The following is a 9,776-nucleotide window of genomic DNA, read 5'->3' on the forward strand; positions in this document are numbered from 1 at the left end:
ATAAAGGTAACATAATCACCAAGTGGAGACCTGGATGGCAAGGCAAATAAAGGTAACATAATCACCAAGTGGAGACCTGGATGGCAAGGCAAATAAAGGTAACATAATCACCAAGTGGAGACCTGGATGGCAAGGCAAATGGCAAGGCAAAAAGGTAACATAATCACCAAGTGGAACCTGGTGGAGACCTGGATGGCAAGGCAAATAAACGTAACATAATCACCAAGTGGAGACCTGGATGGCAAGGCAAATAAAGGTAACATAATCACCAAGTGGAGATCTGGATGGCAAGGCAAATAAACGTAACATAATCACCAAGTGGAGATCTGGATGGCAAGGCAAATAAAGGTAACATAATCACCAAGTGGAGACCTGGATGGCAAGGCAAATAAAGGTAACATAATCACCAAGTGGAGACCTGGATGGCAAGGCAAATAAAGGTAACATAATCACCAAGTGGAGACCTGGATGGCAAGGCAAATAAACGTAACATAATCACCAAGTGGAGACCTGGATGGCAAGGTAACATAAAATGGAAATGGTAACATAATCACCAAGTGGAGACCTGGATGGCAAGGCAAATAAACGTAACATAATCACCAAGTGGAGATCTGGATGGCAAGGCAAATAAACGTAACATAATCACCAAGTGGAGATCTGGATGGCAAGGCAAATAAAGGTAACATAATCACCAAGTGGAGACCTGGATGGCAAGGCAAATAAAGGTAACATAATCACCAAGTGGAGACCTGGATGGCAAGGCAAATAAAGGTAACATAATCACCAAGTGGAGACCTGGATGGCAAGGCAAATAAACGTAACATAATCACCAAGTGGAGACCTGGATGGCAAGGCAAATAAAGGTAACATAATCACCAAGTGGAGATCTGGATGGCAAGGCAAATAAAGGTAACATAATCACCAAGTGGAGACCTGGATGGCAAGGCAAATAAACATAACATAATCACCAAGTGGAGACCTGGATGGCAAGGCAAATAAACGTAACATAATCACCAAGTGGAGACCTGGATGGCAAGGCAAATAAACGTAACATAATCACCAAGTGGAGACCTGGATGGCAAGGCAAATAAACGTAACATAACATAATCACCAAGTAACATAATGGAGACCTGGATGGCAAGGCAAATAAACGTAACATAATCACCAAGTGGAGACCTGGATGGCAAGGCAAATCACCAAGTGGAGACCTGGATGGCAAGGCAAATAAACATAATCACCAAGTGGAGATCTGGATGGCAAGGCAAATAAACGTAACATAATCACCAAGTGGAGACCTGGATGGCAAGGCAAATAAAGGTAACATAATCGTAACATAATCACCAAGTGGAGACCTGGATGGCAAGGCAAATAAAGGTAACATAATCACCAAGTGGAGATCTGGATGGCAAGGCAAATAAAGGTAACATAATCACCAAGTGGAGATCTGGATGGCAAGGCAAATAAACGTAACATAATCACCAAGTGGAGATCTGGATGGCAAGGCAAATAAAGTAACATAATCTGATCTGGATGGCAAGGCAAATAAACGTAACATAATCACCAAGTGGAGACCTGGATGGCAAGGCAAATAAACGTAACATAATCACCAAGTGGAGACCTGGATGGCAAGGCAAATAAAGGTAACATAATCACCAAGTGGAGATCTGGATGGCAAGGCAAATAAAGTAACATAATCAAGTGGAGACCTGGATGGCAAGGGCATAAACCAAAACTGGATAACATAATCACCAAGTGGAGACCTGGATGGCAAGGCAAATAAACGTAACATAATCACCAAGTGGAGACCTGGATGGCAAGGCAAATAAACGTAACATAATCACCAAGTGGAGACCTGGATGGCAAGGCAAATAAACGTAACATAATCACCAAGTGGAGACCTGGATGGCAAGGCAAATAAACGTAACATAATCACCAAGTGGAGACCTGGATGGCAAGGCAAATAAACATAACATAATCACGTAAGAAATGGTTTGATATCAAACTCTGGATTCAGACCTTTAGGAGACATGGCAGACAAACGGTAATTCCAATGCAATTCTCTTCTCACTAATAGATGATCAGTAATTCCACACCGCCTAGGACTCTAAACATGTTCCATACCAACACCAAGAGAGCTGATGTTGTGACGAGCCTCAGTCTGGTGAGAACATTGTGATGACATCACAAAAGATGTTCCCAAAACACTAAAACGGTCCAGTTGTGCGAATGATTCTACAATGTTCCTTTTAGAGTGCAAAAAACATTCACCTGATGTTGCAGGAATGTTCCCAGAACACTGTTCTTTAAAGGTTTCCAGAATGTTTCATTAGGTTTTGGTAACATTGTGGGGACATGACAATAAATATTTTGGCAAAACACAGAAACTGTCCAGTTGTGATGACATTCAAATAATGTTTGTCTCAGTGTCCACAAAACATTCCTTTTATGTTGCAAGAATGTTTACAGAACAGCCATTCAAATATATTTAAAGGATACCAGAACATGTACTTAGGTTGTGGGATCAGTGTGGGTACATTAGAAGAGATAGGTTCCCAAAACACAAAATATGCTCAGTTGTGATGGCATTTATGCAATGCTTAAGTTAAGTTGCACCGAACATTTCTTTAATTTTGTTAGAATGAAATAAGTAAGTTTTTATGATGTTCAATTTCTTAGCTTATTTGTTTTAGGTTTAACATAACATTCCATTGATGTTCACGCAGTATACATTTGACCTTGTCTTGGAGGTCTTCAGAACATTTAAAAAATATATATATTTAAGTTTCACCTAATATTACCACAACATTCTCAGCATAGCAAATTAAAGCAGATTGGAATACATCCCCATTATTTCTCTCCATATTTAATGGCAATTCTTATTTGAGGACTGCATTTGATTTCGAGACACATGCCATTTTACTTTCATTTATAGGATATTTGAACAGCATTTACTCACACAAACACAACCATATACTGTATTTTATGCTTCATATGTTGAGTCTGCACATGTGGGGTCCATTTTTACATGTTTTATTTTTTACAGTTGGTCGAAATTCTGCATTTTGTATTTATACGTCTGGACAAAATAAAGACATAGTATCTTTTAGTAGATTTTAAATTTTAAAAATTCAAACAAAACATGGCACCCACTAAGGTCGATGTCCGCACCCCGTGGAAATTAATTAGCATAATACAAAATCCCCATAATACAAAATCCCCATACAAATCTGTCAATTTAAACTCGAGATATGTCCCCCGCATCCGCCTAAAAACTTCTGCAATTGTAGTGAAAGGTGACAGAGCTAGAGCTGTGTATTGTCAGACCACGAGACATCTCGAAAATCAGGCTTCTCACTAAATCATCTGTCGTGTCCAAAAGCTTTGGACTACAAATTATGACCCCTCTCTGGAAAGAGGAGACTCTCATGAATACGATGGTGTCCTCTGAAGTCGATACAGCCTCTCCGCCAACTTCTGTCTGTAGCGTCCGAACAGTTTGTGATACACACTAATATGACCCGTGTGGGAAGGTGAGACTCTCAAGAAGACATACGCTATATATACAAACGTATGTGGACACCCATTCATTTAGTGGATTCGGCTATTTCAGCCTCACCCATTGTTGACAGGTATATAAAATCGAGCATACAGCCATGCAATCTCCATAGACAAACATTGGCAGTAGAATGGCCTTTCTGAAGATCTCAGTGACTTTCAACATGGCACCATCATAGGATGCCACCTTTCCATTTCATCAAATTTCTGCCCTGCTAGAGCTGCCCCGGTCAACTGTAAAATTGGCAAACATTTTTTGCTTTGTCATTATGTGAAGATTGAAGAGGAGAAAAAAACTATTGAATCAATTTCAGAATAATGCTGTAACGTAACAAAATGTGGAAAAGGGGTCTGAATACTTCCAACATAGTATAATGCACGATGCACACAAATATCCCTTGCCAATGCCCACATTGACTGTCTCAAAGGCAAAACAATAAACAATGCACACTCCTCATATCAAGGTTAGTGTTATTCAGAGTGCATATTGTGTGTTAACAAAACCAATGCCTGCCCACACAATTGACATACACTGTATGAATACAATACACCGTATGAAGGGTTGCAATGAAAGCCTGAGGGAATGGCTGAGGAAGCAGAGACATGGCAAGCTCTGAGGGGCTGCGGTCTGATTACAGGGACTGAGGTGCTGAAGGGTTGTGGTCCTGGAAGGCAGGAGATAATAGCCTCTTCTAGGAGAAGAGATCGGTAAGGGAAGGGCCTCTCTCTGGGTCCTGCTGGGAAGGAGTTGATATGATGATGGGCAGTTGGAGATGGACACATCATGGTGAGGGAGATACTGCAGTGTTGACCAGGGTTGGGGTCAATGCCATTTTAATTCAGTCAATTTAGGAAATGAACTGATTGTTTTATTTTATCCTCCTGAATGAGTTGAAGTCAGAAGTTTACATACACCTTCGCCAAATACATTTAAACTCAGTTTTTCACAATTCCTGACATTTAATCCTAGTAAAAATTCCCTGTTTTAGGTCAGTTAGTATCACCACTTTATTTTAAGAATGTGAAATGTCAGAATAATAGTAGAGAGAATGATTTACTTCAGCTTTCATTTATTTCATCACATTCCCAGTGGGTCAGAAGTTTACATACACTCAATTAGTATTTGGTGGCATTGTCTATAAATTGTTTAACTTGTGTCAAGCGTTTCGGGTAGCCTTCCACAAGCTTCCCACAATAAGGTGGGTGAATTTTGGTCCATTCCTCCTGACAAAGCTGGTGTTACTGAGTCAGGTTTGTAGGCCTCCTTACACGCTTTTTCAGTTCGGCCCACACATTTTTCTATAGGATTGCAGTCAGGGCTTTGTGATGGCCTCTCCAATACCTTGACTTTGTTGTCCTTAAGCCATTTTGCCAAAACTTTGGAAGTATGCTTGGGTATGTATGCATTGTCCATTTGGAAGACCCATTTGCGACCAAGCTTTAACTTCCTGACTAATGTCTTGAGATGTTGCTTCAATATATCCACATGATTTTCCTCCCTCATGAAGCCATCTATTTTGTGAAGGGCACTAGTCCCTCCTGCAGCAAAGCACCCCCACAACATGATAATACCACCCCCGTGCTTCACGGTTGGGATCGTGTTCTTCGGCTTGCAAGCATCACCCTTTTTCCTCTAAACATTAAGATGGTCATTATTGCAAAACAGTTCTATTTTTGTTTCATCAGACTAGAGGACATTTCTCCAAAAAGTATGATCTTTGTTCCCATGAGCAGTTGCAAACCATAGTCTGGCTTTTTTGTCAGTTTTGGAGCAGTGGCTTCTTCCTTGCTGAGCGGCCTTTCAGGTTATGTTGATATAGGACTCGTTTTACTGTGGATATATATACTTTTGTATGTGTGTTCACAAGGTCATTTGCTGTTGTTCTGGGATTGATTTGCACTTTTCGCACCAAAGTACATTCATCTCGAGGAGACAGACTGTGTCTCCTTCCTGAGTGGTATGACGGCTGTGTGGTCCCATGGTGTTTATACTTGCATACTATTGTTTGTACAGATGAACGCGGTACCTTCAGGCATTTGGAAATTGCTCCCAAGGAAGAACCAGACTTGTGGAGGTCTACAATTGTTTTTCTGAGGTCTTGGCTAATTTCTTTGGATTTTCCCATGATGTCAAGCAAAGAGGCACTGAGTTTGAAGGTAGGCCTTGAAATACATCCACAGGTACACCTCCAATTGACTCAAATTATGTCAACTAGCCTAACAGAAGCTTCTAAAGCTTTTCTGGAATTTTCCAAGCTGTTTAAAGGCAGTCAACTTAGTGTATGTGAACTCCTGACCCACTGGAATTGTGATACAGTGAATAAGTGAAATAATCTGTCTTTAAACAATTGTTGGAAAAATTACTTGTGTCATGCACAAAGTAGATGTCCTAACAGACTTGCCAAAACTATAGTTTGTTAACAAGACATTTGTGGAATGATTGAAAAACTACTTTTGTGACTCCAACCTAAGTGTATGTAAACTTCCAACTCCAACTGGACTGAAATTGATTAAACTCTGGTCTAAATTTTTGTATATTCAAATTGGTTTAGGTCTACAGGTTTCATTTTTGGAAACTGTTCAGTTTGGCAAAGGCACTAATTGTTGTTGGAAGGAATGCCTGCGTCTTGTCTTGTCTTTCCTTTGCCTCCCACATATCTGTAATACATTTTTCTGATTCCTCTGGTACTCAAAGTTTCATAAAGGAGACGTGTTTGTAAGCGTTTTAATCAGATTTCACAGATCAGTGTGTCATCATGGTCTTTCATGTGACTTAAACCTTATACTTTTGGCCCATTTTTTGGTGTGGGAGTTTGAGGTTGTACTGTAGGCTATAATGTTGCTTTATGATGCTAGCCCAAAGCTTTCTTAATGAGCCAGATATGGACCTTATCCTCTTCTTCAAAGAATGTAGAGTCTATTTCCCTCAAACTGTGCCAAAATCAATTATTACAAAGCCAAAATTCAAATCCAACCCATAAGAAAAACCATCAATCTTCTCTGGAACATAAATTCAAACCGAACTGAGAAATGCTAAACATTCTCCTCTAGATGATCAAGGACAGATATACTGGCATTGCAATCACCTCGCAGACAAAGCCAGAACCAAGTGAGCATTGCGAGACTATCTTGCTGGGCTAGCTACATACATTCACAAAAATGACCTTTGTATCTACAGAGGTGTTTTCAGGGGGAATATGGGATTTTCAGAGAGGATCATGGATATGGAGGAAGCTGTCACATTAAGTATTCATCCAAAAATCTCAGGGAGAAGAAATGTGTAATTATCATGTAACATATGTAAGTATCATGATAATTGTCAGAGAAAAAGGCAACAAATCTCTAAAATATCACAGTGTATGTTTGGACCATGAACTTGCATCCTAAAGACCGAAGGATTTACTGTAGATTGTGGAATATTGTCACAAAAGATTCAGCTGTGAAACACTGCTGACCCCTCATGGTCAGTTCAAAGTTCAACACCATGTCTATGAAGACTAATCCAAAGGAAGATGGCCTGACTGACACACCAGCAACGCCCCATACATTTACATATTAGTAATTTAGTAGACGCGCTTATCCAGAGCGTTTTACAGGAGCAATTAGGATGAACTGTCTTGCTCAAGGGCACAACGGATCGGTGATACTCCAACACTATGAACCGTTATGCTACTACCTAGAGATAATGGCTTTATGTTAGGTGGCATTCAATGACATCCTGAAGCTCATCGCATCCTAGAAAAGATTCAACACTTTCTCTTAAATGGAAATAGCAGATTTCACCCTATCATTAAAAGATAAGAATCAATTATTGGAGGATGAATCCGAATCAGATTGAGCATGTGATTGAGGAAACTAGAGCAAATCCGGGAAACATTTATTTTTATTGTATAAAGAGTTGTAGCCCTACATTTCTTTCACATAGAGGGAGCTGCAGTAGGGTCAAAACAATGCAATAACAGCCTGTTCAGGAGTCTCTCTCAGTTAGCCCAAATGGACACAATGTCCATCTGCCTATAGTCCACTGTTTATAGAAAGTCTGACCCTGTGCATCTTCTAGCTGTCTCAGCAGACTCTCCTTTCTTACCAGGGCATTGAGGCTGACACAGCGAGACGTCAGGCCGGCAGAGGACATTGTGTATGTAGGTCACCCAGCGACCTGTGTCGTATCGTGTGACAGCCACAGCGGTCATTGTCCCTGTGCTGTAGTGCCGGCCGCCCAGCGGGAGGTGGGATAGGGATTAAAGTGGACAGACCACAGTGGGGCTGAGCACAGAGGCCCCCAACACGTCAGCATGAACTTTCTCATTTCCTCCCTTAACGACTTTGACATTATCAGGCCAGGCAGTGCAATGTCCAGCCGCATTACTCTCACCGGGCTTACATAATTCAGAATGGCCGGAATGGTGAAGGGATACTGTAAGAGGCAGTGCTAGGGTGCAGATGACTGGAGAGACAACATGGTGAAGGGATAGGAGGCAGTACTAGGGTTCAGATGACTGGAGAGACAACATGGTGAAGGGATAGGAGGCAGAACTAGGGTTCAGATGACTGGAGAGACAACATGGTGAAGGGATAGGAGGCAGAACTAGGGTTCAGATGACTGGAGAGACAACATGGTGAAGGGATAGGAGATGACAGAACTAGGGTTCAGATGACTGGAGAGACAACATGGTGAAGGGATAGGAGGCAGTACTAGGGTTCAGATGACTGGAGAGACAACATGGTGAAGGGATAGGAGGCAGTACTAGGGTTCAGATGACTGGAGAGACAACATGGTGAAGGGATAGGAGGCAGAACTAGGGTTCAGATGACTAACATGGTGAAGGGATAGGAGGCAGAACTAGGGTTCAGATGACTGGAGAGACAACATGGTGAAGGGATAGGAGGCAGAACTAGGGTTCAGATGACTGGAGAGACAACATGGTGAAGGGATAGGAGGCAGTACTAGGGTTCAGATGACTGGAGAGACAACATGGTGAAGGGATAGGAGGCAGAACTAGGGTTCAGATGACTGGAGAGACAACATGGTGAAGGGATAGGAGGCAGTACTAGGGTTCAGAGAGACAACATGGTGAAGGGATAGGAGGCAGAACTAGGGTTCAGATGATAACATGGTGAAGGGATAGGAGGCAGAACTAGGGTTCAGATGACTGGAGAGACAACATGGTGAAGGGATAGGAGGCAGAACTAGGGTTCAGATGACTGGAGAGACAACATGGTGAAGGGATAGGAGGCAGAACTAGGGTTCAGATGACTGGAGAGACAACATGGTGAAGGGATAGGAGGCAGTACTAGGGTTCAGATGACTGGAGAGACAACATGGTGAAGGGATAGGAGGGTACTAGGGTTCAGATGATAACATGGGAGGTACTAGGGTTCAGATGATAACATGGTGAAGGCATAGGAGGCAGTACTAGGGTCCAGATGACTGGAGAGACAACATGGTGAAGGGATAGGAGGCAGTACTAGGGTTCAGATGACTGGAGAGACAACATGGTGAAGGGATAGGAGGCAGAACTAGGGTTCAGATGACTGGAGAGACAACATGGTGAAGGGATAGGAGGCAGATAGGGTTCAGATGACAGACAACATGGTGAAGGGTTCAGCAGTACTGGTTCAGAGACAACATGGTGAAGGGATAGGAGGCAGTACTAGGGTTCAGATGACTGGAGAGACAACATGGTGAAGGGATAGGAGGCAGAACTAGGGTTCAGATGACTGGAGAGACAACATGGTGAAGGGATAGGAGGCAGTACTAGGGTTCAGATGACTGGAGAGACAACATGGTGAAGGGATAGGAGGCAGTACTAGGGTTCAGATGACTGGAGAGACAACATGGTGAAGGGATAGGAGGCAGTACTAGGGTTCAGATGACTGGAGAGACAACATGGTGAAGGGATAGGAGGCAGAACTAGGGTTCAGATGACTGAGAGACAACATGGTGAAGGGATAGGAGGCAGTACTAGGGTTCAGATGACTGGAGAGACAACATGGTGAAGGGATAGGAGGCAGTACTAGGGTTCAGATGATAACATGGTGAAGGGATAGGAGGCAGTACTAGGGTTCAGATGACTGGAGAGACAACATGGTGAAGGGATAGGAGGCAGTACTAGGGTTCAGAGATAACTGGTGAAGGGATAGGAGGCAGTACTAGGGTTCAGATGATAACATGGTGAAGGGATAGGAGGCAGTACTAGGGTTCAGATGACTGGAGAGAC

Source organism: Oncorhynchus nerka, linkage group LG24 (assembly GCF_034236695.1).
Source record: "Oncorhynchus nerka isolate Pitt River linkage group LG24, Oner_Uvic_2.0, whole genome shotgun sequence".
In the NCBI taxonomy this organism is placed as follows: domain Eukaryota; kingdom Metazoa; phylum Chordata; class Actinopteri; order Salmoniformes; family Salmonidae; genus Oncorhynchus; species Oncorhynchus nerka.